Source organism: Macadamia integrifolia, unplaced genomic scaffold (genome assembly GCF_013358625.1).
Source record: "Macadamia integrifolia cultivar HAES 741 unplaced genomic scaffold, SCU_Mint_v3 scaffold1866, whole genome shotgun sequence".
Taxonomy (NCBI): domain Eukaryota; kingdom Viridiplantae; phylum Streptophyta; class Magnoliopsida; order Proteales; family Proteaceae; genus Macadamia; species Macadamia integrifolia.
Genome location: NW_024868393.1, coordinates 82,330 through 92,073, shown reverse-complemented (window position 1 = coordinate 92,073; position 9,744 = coordinate 82,330). Strand labels below are relative to the sequence as shown.

General features: G+C 36.1%; 1 long non-coding RNA gene across 1 annotated transcript; it reads right to left on the bottom strand.

Moving 5' to 3' along the window:
• Positions 1-6,392: 6,392 nt before the first annotated feature.
• LOC122065048 lies at positions 6,393-8,045 on the bottom strand. The gene is made up of 2 exons (XR_006135895.1): positions 7,900-8,045; positions 6,393-7,200 (listed from the first exon to the last, which is right to left on the bottom strand). It is a non-coding gene; the product is annotated as an uncharacterized LOC122065048 (long non-coding RNA).
• Between the last annotated feature and the right edge of the window lie 1,699 nt (positions 8,046-9,744).

Below are 9,744 nucleotides of genomic sequence, written 5' to 3'. Positions count from 1 at the left end.
TTCTTTTTGCAAGAGAGGAAGAAGGGGGAGGCGTGTGTTATTGGAGATAGTGGGGTGTGAGTTAAACTGTAGGTGAGAAAGGGACGTTGGTCTCTTTCTTTTTCTTTTTTTTGTTGCAAAGAAGTTGGAAAGAAGAGGGGGCATAGGCTATTGGAGAGGGGAAAACGTGGGGAGGAGAAGGGTGCTCGGTGGAGCATTATGCGGCTCGTGACACCATGTTAAAGTTGTATATTGGCATCAACTTTAATGAGTTTACAATGGTGCTCTTATATAGAGATTACAGTTATTGAGTTATAGATAAACTCTATGATCACATGTGGGAGACTCAAACTCTAATAGTAATAGGTTAGGACTCTGTTAACATATGTGAGTAATGGACAGAAAGTCTATTATCACATGTGAGAGTCCTATTCCAACTTTGCTGTCTCATGAGGTAGTCTTGGACTGCAAGTAGTCTTGGACTGCAAGTAGTCTCTAGAGTTTGTGCTCACTAAAAATGCCTACAATGTAGGAGAGGTTGTTGAGTGTGAGTATGACTCTAGAGGTTGAGTTCGAATGGGACACTAACTGTCCTGATACCCTTCCGCATTTTCGATAAATCCTTTCTGGTCTGCGATTTGGAATATGCAAATCTAGCCGAAGATTCAATTTTTCCTGTGGAGTGGAGGTCATAAAGCCCTGGCTACCAACACCAGGCTGCTTAGCCGAGGCCTTGGTATCACCCCTCTCTGCCCTCTTTGCTCTCTATCAGCGGAGAATCCTATGCATGCACTCATTCGATACGACTTTGCATCCACTTGCTGGAAAGCTTCCCCACTTCATTTATCAGTAGCGGAATTTAACGGAGACTTGATGGCCGACTGGCTCTCTTTTGTTCACTCGTGATTCAAGCATGCAACCTCCATTGCATTTTTGGACCTCCATCATCTGGCAAATTTGGAAGGCCAGGAACAGAGCCGTCTTCACCCTCACCCCACCTTGCCTTACCTCCACTGTCTCCGCTTTCAATGCTACGATCGTGGAGGGCCAGTCATCACTTGCTTCTCCGACCCCATTCTCTGCTAGTTTTCTTGCACCCATTCATTGAGCCTCTTTTCCACATTTTCACCGACGGCTCTTGGAACCATACCTGCCAATTGGCCGAACGAGGATCGATCATCTAGGACTCTGGAGGTAGTTTCCTCGCTGCTAAAGGTAAATGGAGTTTCTCCACATCTGCGGGTGTAACGGAAATGGAAAGCATCCAGGACAGCCTACTACATGCACTTAGCCTCGGCCTCCAACAGGTTGCAGTCACCTCAGACTGCCTCTCTGCCGTCGGTTTCCTCAATGGACAGACAAACTCCCTCGACTGGGCGGCTCATGTTGTTGCTCTTAATATCGTCAACCTCCTACGTGCCTTCTCGCTTGTTCAGTTTTGTCACATCCGCCGGGAGAACAACGCCCTTGCGAATTTTTTAGCCTCAGAAGCTTTAAAGCTCAGGTTTTCCTATGTATGGTGGTCCATGAAGGATGTTGTTCCTATTAATAACAACAGATAGGATCTTACCATACAATCATTGAATCACAAAATTAAACAATAAGGGTCGACGCATACCGTTCATCGTCAACTGTGAAAAATTTGCCGCCATTATATTCTTCCTGTATCTTTATTCCTGTAATCCCGATCACGAACTCAATGGATCTTTTAGGTTTCTCCCACTAGCTCCCTTAATGCTCTATTGGTGATGGAACCAATAATGAGATTAACGTTAGGGTAAGAGGAGGACCTAGAGTCCTATTATATAAAGTTTTGTACCCTCCCATCAAGGTGTGTAAATAGGATAGGACTCTATTCTCTAATTTGACGAGGAGTGGATTTTCTATTTAGAATCTAATTCTATGAAATTAATATCAATCGATAACCTAATTAGTATATGGGACAATAACAGTCCACCCCACCCCCCTTCATTGTAAACCCTTCCCTTGTCTCTGGTCGTTGTCTCCAGAGATCATCTTTCTTTTAATAAAATGCTTGTTTTCTGTCAAAAAAAAAAAAAATTAAATCCTTACTTCCTAGGATGGGTCATGGTGAATGGAACCTTGGAAGAACTTGATCCACGTCAATTATTGCTTTTGTCGTTTGCCAAAAAGGAAAAACAAAAAACTATTACATTTTTCCAGTGAAACTTGTTCCCAAAGCAAGAGTTTCCATGCTCCACCGACCTTTATCTTGAGGTCATAGGCTTCGGCTCCAAGCATTAATTAACAAGGCAAAAGAATAGTGAATAAATAACCAATATTACATATTGGGACCCACCAAGTGGACCCATCCTACGACCATGAGTCCTTGACCATAGACACACTCCCCACACTTTTGATCCATCAATGAACCTGATTGGCTCGAATCACCAAACCCAATTGATCACTGTAATCCAACTTATAAACATGCCTTGGAGAGAACCATTAATGATATGACCTTAGAATCCAAAAGTAAAATTAACATTTAGTAATCAAAGCCGACGGGTATGACGGTGAGGGAGATCGAATTAGGTTTATGTAGTAGAACAATCTTATATGTGCTTCTATACATTTGGAATCCACTTTCTTCCTTTTCATTTAATAAATTTTAACGTAATTCAAATAATTCTTTTAACCCAAAAGGGTAGCATATTTTTTTTTTTTTTTTTGAGGATAATACGATTAGTGAGCAATGAACTTAGTATGGGTCATAAATTCGGACATCTTAAGTTTCACTCCTACTAGGTACATCTTGGGCCATTCACACTGTTACGTGGGGTGTTTAGTACCTGAATACCCATCGTTAGTAAAAAAAAATAATAATAATAAATTCTAAATCTACGAATCAAAGATGTAAGGGAATAATCTCATACATGAACCTTATCCAAATGGGGAGAGGGTATGTTTGATAAAGAATTAAGTAGGAATGCTGAGTCATGCTATGAGAAAGAACTTGCCTATAACAGAACTACTAGAAGCGCATTAGTTGGCCAGTTGGTGGATAATACAGTGAACCGAAGAATGGAGATGAGTCAACATTCATGAACAGAATTTAAGTTACGCCAAGTTAACAGCACACCAATTACAGACCAGAGAATAGAAAAAGAAAGAGATAATCAAAATTATTATGAAGTATACATTGAATTCAGAAGGTCAAGTCTTTTATATTCTTTGTTTTTTACCTATGTTGTCTATCCATCCATGCACGAGTTGTGGAACCAGTACACTTCATTGGACTTGTACATAAGGCCCCACCATAGCAGAGCTCTTGGCCCCATTTTCGTATTCGGGGGGAAGAACATGTAGACCCAGACTTGCAAAAGACATTGGAAAATTCTTCCATATCCAGTTGTTCTTCCTTTATTCTTTAGTGGGATTTTGTCTTCTTGACTTTTCTGAAAAGGGAAGAAAAAGAAAGAAAACTAAGGAAGAAATGGAGGAAATAAACTCAAGTTGAAGTGTTGCGGACTCAACTCTTCAGGATCATTTCTGAGGACTCAACTTTTCGGGACCAATACTTGGAATCTCTATCCATGTATAACAACTTTCTTTCACAGCCTTCCCACAACTACCCATTCCTCAAATCCCGCATCGATCACCTTGGCGATCTGATTTCTCTCCCTAATAGATTCAACTTTTGGGGTGGTTGGGTTGGACCGTGACAAATGCAATCAGAGTCAAACTCAAAGAGGGTACAAACCCAATCCAATGCTGGGATATCTCAGCCTAAACCCAACCTTGTTTGATTTATCCCCTCTCAATCTAGTCTTGATGGACCTTGATTGGGCCGGGCTCTGCTAACCTATTACTATTAGTTACTTGGTTGCTTGATCTTAATACATTGCAGAAAACAAAGACCAAGGTTTGGACCTCTATTTGTAATTATCTCAAGTGCTCATTTATAATTAATAACATATTTATGTAAATTCCTTACCAAAAAAAAAACATATTTATGTAAATTTATACTTAATATATAGGGTTGGGTTTGGTCATGTTGAGTTGGGTTGAGACCTCAATTAAGGCCCAGCCCAACTCAGCTCAGCCCCACCTCGGGCCTAAACTTCTCAACTCTAACCCACCCTACAATCTGAAATCTCAACCTAAGCCCTATCCGAACTCAAGGCGGGTTGGGCCAGCCTAGCTTTACACCCTTCCGAGATACTATATTTATTTCTCCCCCTTAAAATAAAAAAAATAAAAAAAAGATGTATGTTCACTTTCCCAATTATAATGCTCGGTTTCTATAAATATTATAGGATATTATATTTTATGTGGTTGTAATGATAAAATTTCTAGAAATAGATTCTCAGAATATTCCCTTTTAAGCCATTATACCGCCAAAATAGGTATTCCTATCAACCTACATCATCCATATGGGAAAAAGACGGTATGTAGGCATTTTGATGTACTACCAATTTTGCCTCCTAAACTAACATGATGACTTAGATCCCTATTGAGGGCACATAGGAATCTTAATTGGGCAGCTATATATAACCAGGTTTGGTTCCCCTTATCCCCATTCTTTTTCTCATACACACACAAATATATAAATATATATATATATATATACTAGTAAACTTGCATGTGCAAATGCACATTTAGTCAAATATTTAGATATAAAATTCAAAATTTTTAAAGTTGTTAGATTCAAGTGTTAGTTTTACTGTTTAATATTGCTCATAATGGATTAAAGCTGAGGCAATAATAATACCAAACTACTTTTTGTAAGAGCGGAAGGTGAAAACAGAGACAACAAAGAGAGATGGTGAAGGTGGTGTGGGTGTGAGTGTTGGTGAGGATCCAATGAAGAGAAATTGAGAGGAAACATGTGCAACAGCATCATTAAGTGATAGAAAAACATGAAATCACATGGCATTTCTCAACAATCTTAAAGGATAGAGTAAAATTGAGAGAGGGAATTTGAGATTGTAATATCTAAATAAATATTAACTAACAGAGGAGTATCTAGATGGGAGTTCTATCTACAAGATTCTGTAATTCATGATATATTTTTCGGCAAGAACTTTCCGCGAGGTTGGAGCCTAGAGGAGTTCGACAAAATAGTTGATCGGTTCTGAATTTCCATGTAGACACTCAAGTATATAGATTCTAACTGTTTTTTTATCTAAGACAGAGGGTCCTATACAAGTTGAGGACTGGATACACTTTGCTACCATAGAAGGAGTTGAAGAGGTTGATCTAGACTTCTCTCCAAGGAGGAACTTGAACTTAATAAGGTTCCTGATTTTCTCTTGGACTGCAATCAATGTAGGTTCTTGCGTTAACTTTGTACGTTTAGGAAAGCTTTCAATGGTTTGCACCTACATACTCACTTGCCTATCTCTTAAACTGGTTGATGCCACTAAGACATAATCCAATATATGTTTTAGACATGTTTGCTTCTAGAGAATGTAGTTGGGCTTTATAGTCCAGATTGTTACAATCCATCTTGGAATTGAATATTAGTGTCCACATTCTTCGTTCACTGCATTTCTCCTCCAGTTCTCAAATCTAAAAGATGAAATGTTTGATTTCTCAGCTTCAATGCCTAAAGAGATTGATGAGACTTTATACAAGAAAAAAATCTTTCAATTTATTTATGTACGATAAGAGAAAACGATATCTCAAACAAGGTGACAATGAGCTGATGTGCTTCTTTCCATCTAGCACTTGTGGGAAGATACCAATTGATCATTCAAGTACAAAAAAGTATATAAAATTAGTGTTTTTGTTCTAAATTCTAAACTAAAAAAGGATCAAGAATCTAACTAATAATATTTTCATCAAGTTGAGCCAAAGCGATGCTCCAAAGTTGCTAGTATCTCTTTGCAAATGGAGATTCCCCTATATGCAGTACAAATTATCATATGATCTCCATATCTAATTGAATATTTTGGACTATCTCCATCAGAGCTTTCAAGATAAGAGTTGTCAACCAAATTTAGGTAAGCCCTTGGTTCCCATTTTGAAGTAATTTAAAAATAAAAATTAACTAATGAATAAGAAAATGACACAATTCTTAATTTCAAATTACATAATGGGAAGGTCTACTAGGGAAGTTCAGAGGTTCATTTTGTTTTACTACTATATCATAAACTTATTGCATTGAAAACTTCACATAAACAAACGTAAAAATTTTGTCAATTATATAGAACCTTATCATATTTCTTCATGATCTTTGAGAATGCTAAAAGTTTCAAAATTTTGGTTAATGCAATTATTAAAAATGTCGATAACCAACTACAAAAAATATATATTACCACTAACATAATAATTCATGTGGAAAGAGACTGGTACCACTCAAAAGCATATCAACATTCAATTATAGATATAAAATAATCATATATGTTAAGGAATTACAAACATGGTACAAGGACATCCAATCCCCAACATAACTGAAAGAATAAGATTTTTATATCTTTTTTATTAAGGAAATAAGTCTATAAAAGAACAACTGAACAAAGAAAGGTCTTCAGCGGAAAGGAAGAGTTTATCTAAACATTACAAATATTGTCCTTGTTCAACAAATCAATGATCAAAACTTCCACTCCCATCTATAGAGACATAGATTGCTAAAACTTCAAGTACAAATGTTCAGAGAGGAAGAAGAGAGTCACTAGATCAATGGTCCACATATCTGACATCCCAGAATCATCATGGAAAGAAGAAGCTTCCAGAAAAGGAGAAGCAAAAGAGGGGAGAGGAGGAATCTGTCGATGCTTGTAGTTGTTCTTTTTCTTCTCTCTAGTTTATATAGGCAAGGGCTCATCTATGAATAAATCTACTTTTCCATGATACATTTTGTTTAAACAAATGGAATGGATTGAACTGTTGATACATTTCTCTAATAATGAATGTCCACCTATGGGAATGTCATTTGCTCTTTCCAAGTCCTTTCCAATTGAAACCTCAAGTACAACTATGAAGTGTCAACATATATAAATAACAGTTCAAGTGACTATGAAAGAACAAGGCCTTCGTAGAGGCAACAACTACGATCAACAGTTGCAAGAAACTATAGTTGTTGTTTGGCTACAACCACAACATCCTTGTTTATTACAATCTTCTAAGCTTCAAGCCACTTCAGTTCTTGTTCTTTGTCCATTTCTCAATTCGTCAGGGGATCTCAGAATAAGAAAAAACCAAATATTGTTACTCCTCTATCCAAATCTTCAGATACGAGAAACACAAAGTTCCTCCCTACGTCCAGGAAAATACAAAAATTAGAGATGAAAATACATAAATACTTGTAAATTGGAACTGTAAACAAAAATAGTCACACCAACTACATCCAGTAACAAGGGCTTTCTTCAGAGTTAGGTAATTGAAATCAAAGAAAAATTTCGTGTCTCACGAGTTATTTTGTCAAAAATTAGTAAGTACAGCTAGCCATGCAAATGATAGGAATTTTGTTTTCACAATTTACAAGGTACATACAGATTATCTTTCAAAAATTGGGTGAGATCGCAAGGAAATATGAAATATTCAACTCAAGTTAACATCACAACATTCAACGAAGACCTAAATTCACTCTTTTTTCTTAGTACGCGTAAATTCTACATGACTAAATAGAGTAGATAGAAGGAGCCCGGTTAAACTAAAAAATAATTTTATACCTAAATGACACTAAATGCATCCAAGAATAGAGAAATTTGCAGAATAAGAAGCCAAAAATTCAGTTAATCGGAAAATTTTTTAAGGTAAGCTTATTAACCGACATAAAGCGGTCTAATCAAATTTATACAGACAAACTCCAAAAGAATAACAATTCAGCAGAAATAGCTAGTCCTTCGACTCAAATCGAGGGAGTCAACAACAAAACTTGAATGAAGAAGAGACTTGAATTTTCCAATTCCATAGCATAAAGCTTGATCCAAAAGAAATTGAGAGAATCGTCACCTGAATAAGCACCTGTAACCTTAATCACTCTCTTCGATCAATTGCTATTCTCTCTCTCTCTCTCTCTCTCTCTCTCTCTCTCTCTCTCTCTCTCTCTCGTTAAAAAACGTGGAGTGGTTATGTGTTAGCGGTCTACGGTGTCCCACCAATCACCTACCCTCCTCCCTATGAAATGTGAATACGAGCAGTGGTACGACATGTCTTACATAAAGTATAACATTTTTTATGATGAATATACCCTTTTAAAGAAGGAAAGAGAAAGAGTAACTACCACCACCAACCCTTAGATCACGATAGTTACATCACCGAGGAAACGCATCTAGTAATTTTGTTTCAGCTTCCGTTCTCTATCATCCACCACCTTCGGCCACCAAAAGAAAAAAAAAAAGATCTTCCTCCTCAATCAATTCCCTATTATGACTTAGGGAAAGGAAAATCATGCCTATTGTGGGTTATTATGTGCCCTTTTTTTTTTCCTTTTTAATACATAATAATTAATAATTATAATTAATGATTATTTTTCCTTTTTTAGGGTTTTTTTGGTCATTTAAAAAAAAAATTGGCCTTTTTTGGTCATTTGGAATTTTTTTTTTTTTTTGGTAGATATCAATGGTTTTTTTGTCTTTTTGGAAAAGTATACTAAAGACAAGGAGTGGAGAGAGTTATAGAGAGTTAATTATTATTTTTTTTTTCATCTTCCATTTTGAAGGATGAGAAGATGAGTGAGATTTTTTTAAGATTATTATAGAGATTTAAATATGGAGAGAGAGAGAGAGAGAGAGAGAGAGAGAGAGAGAGATAATTTTTTTTTTTTCATCTTCCATTTTGAGAGGTTTTTTAGTCATTTAGAAGTTTTTAATTATAGAGATTTAATTATGGAGAGAGAGAGATACAGATTTAAGGAGGAGTAATAACAAGAATTACTTCCCCATTTCTCCTCCACGTTTATAGAGAGAGAAAGAGAGAGAATTTTTTTCCCATTTTGAGGGTCTTTTTGATCATTTGAATTTTTTTTTTTTTTTTTTGGTCATTTGAAAAAAAAATTTGGTAGATGTCAATGGTTTTTTTGTCTTTTTGAAAAAGTATACTAATGACTGGGAGTACATACTTTTTAATAGTAGTATGATAGGATGATATATATACATAGGGAGGAAGTTAGGTATGCCGCCAGCTTTCTAGGTGCTAACGGCTAAACCAATGGGAGGGCTAGGATGGGAGGGACATAGGGGACTTTTCTATGAGGAGGAAGAGAGAGATAGACACAAATTTGGATATACTAGCGGCTCACCCATCCTTTTCCCATATATATATATATATATATATGAGTCAAACTATACTTGATCCCACATTAAAACTACAATAGAGATTGTAATCAGTAACAATTCAATTTTGATGCTAAGGAATATAGACATATTAAGAACTCGTAGTTTGCTATAATAAAAGAATCAATTTCTATGGTCTAGTACACAATTCCAGTTGTGGTGAATCTCTCTTGAATCAAAGTAACTCTTTCAACATTGTCAATAATTTTTCAATGTTAATTTTTTGTAGGACTAATAGCCATTGTCTCAACCACTGGCTAATTCACAAAGATATATAAATTTAATGAGTACCAATTCAGTTTGGATGTTTAGAGATATTTAACAAATCCTAGTTTGCTATAACAAAAGAATATTTACACCATACACCTATTCAGTACTATACATTTAAATAACTTCTTTAGCACTTTCAACCAAAAAAAAATCTTTAACACTCAAAAACCCCACTTCTGGGAAAGAATGTGGATATGGTTGAGGATTTTTTTTTTTTTTTTTGCTTCCCCCATTAGATAACATGAAAGGGTTT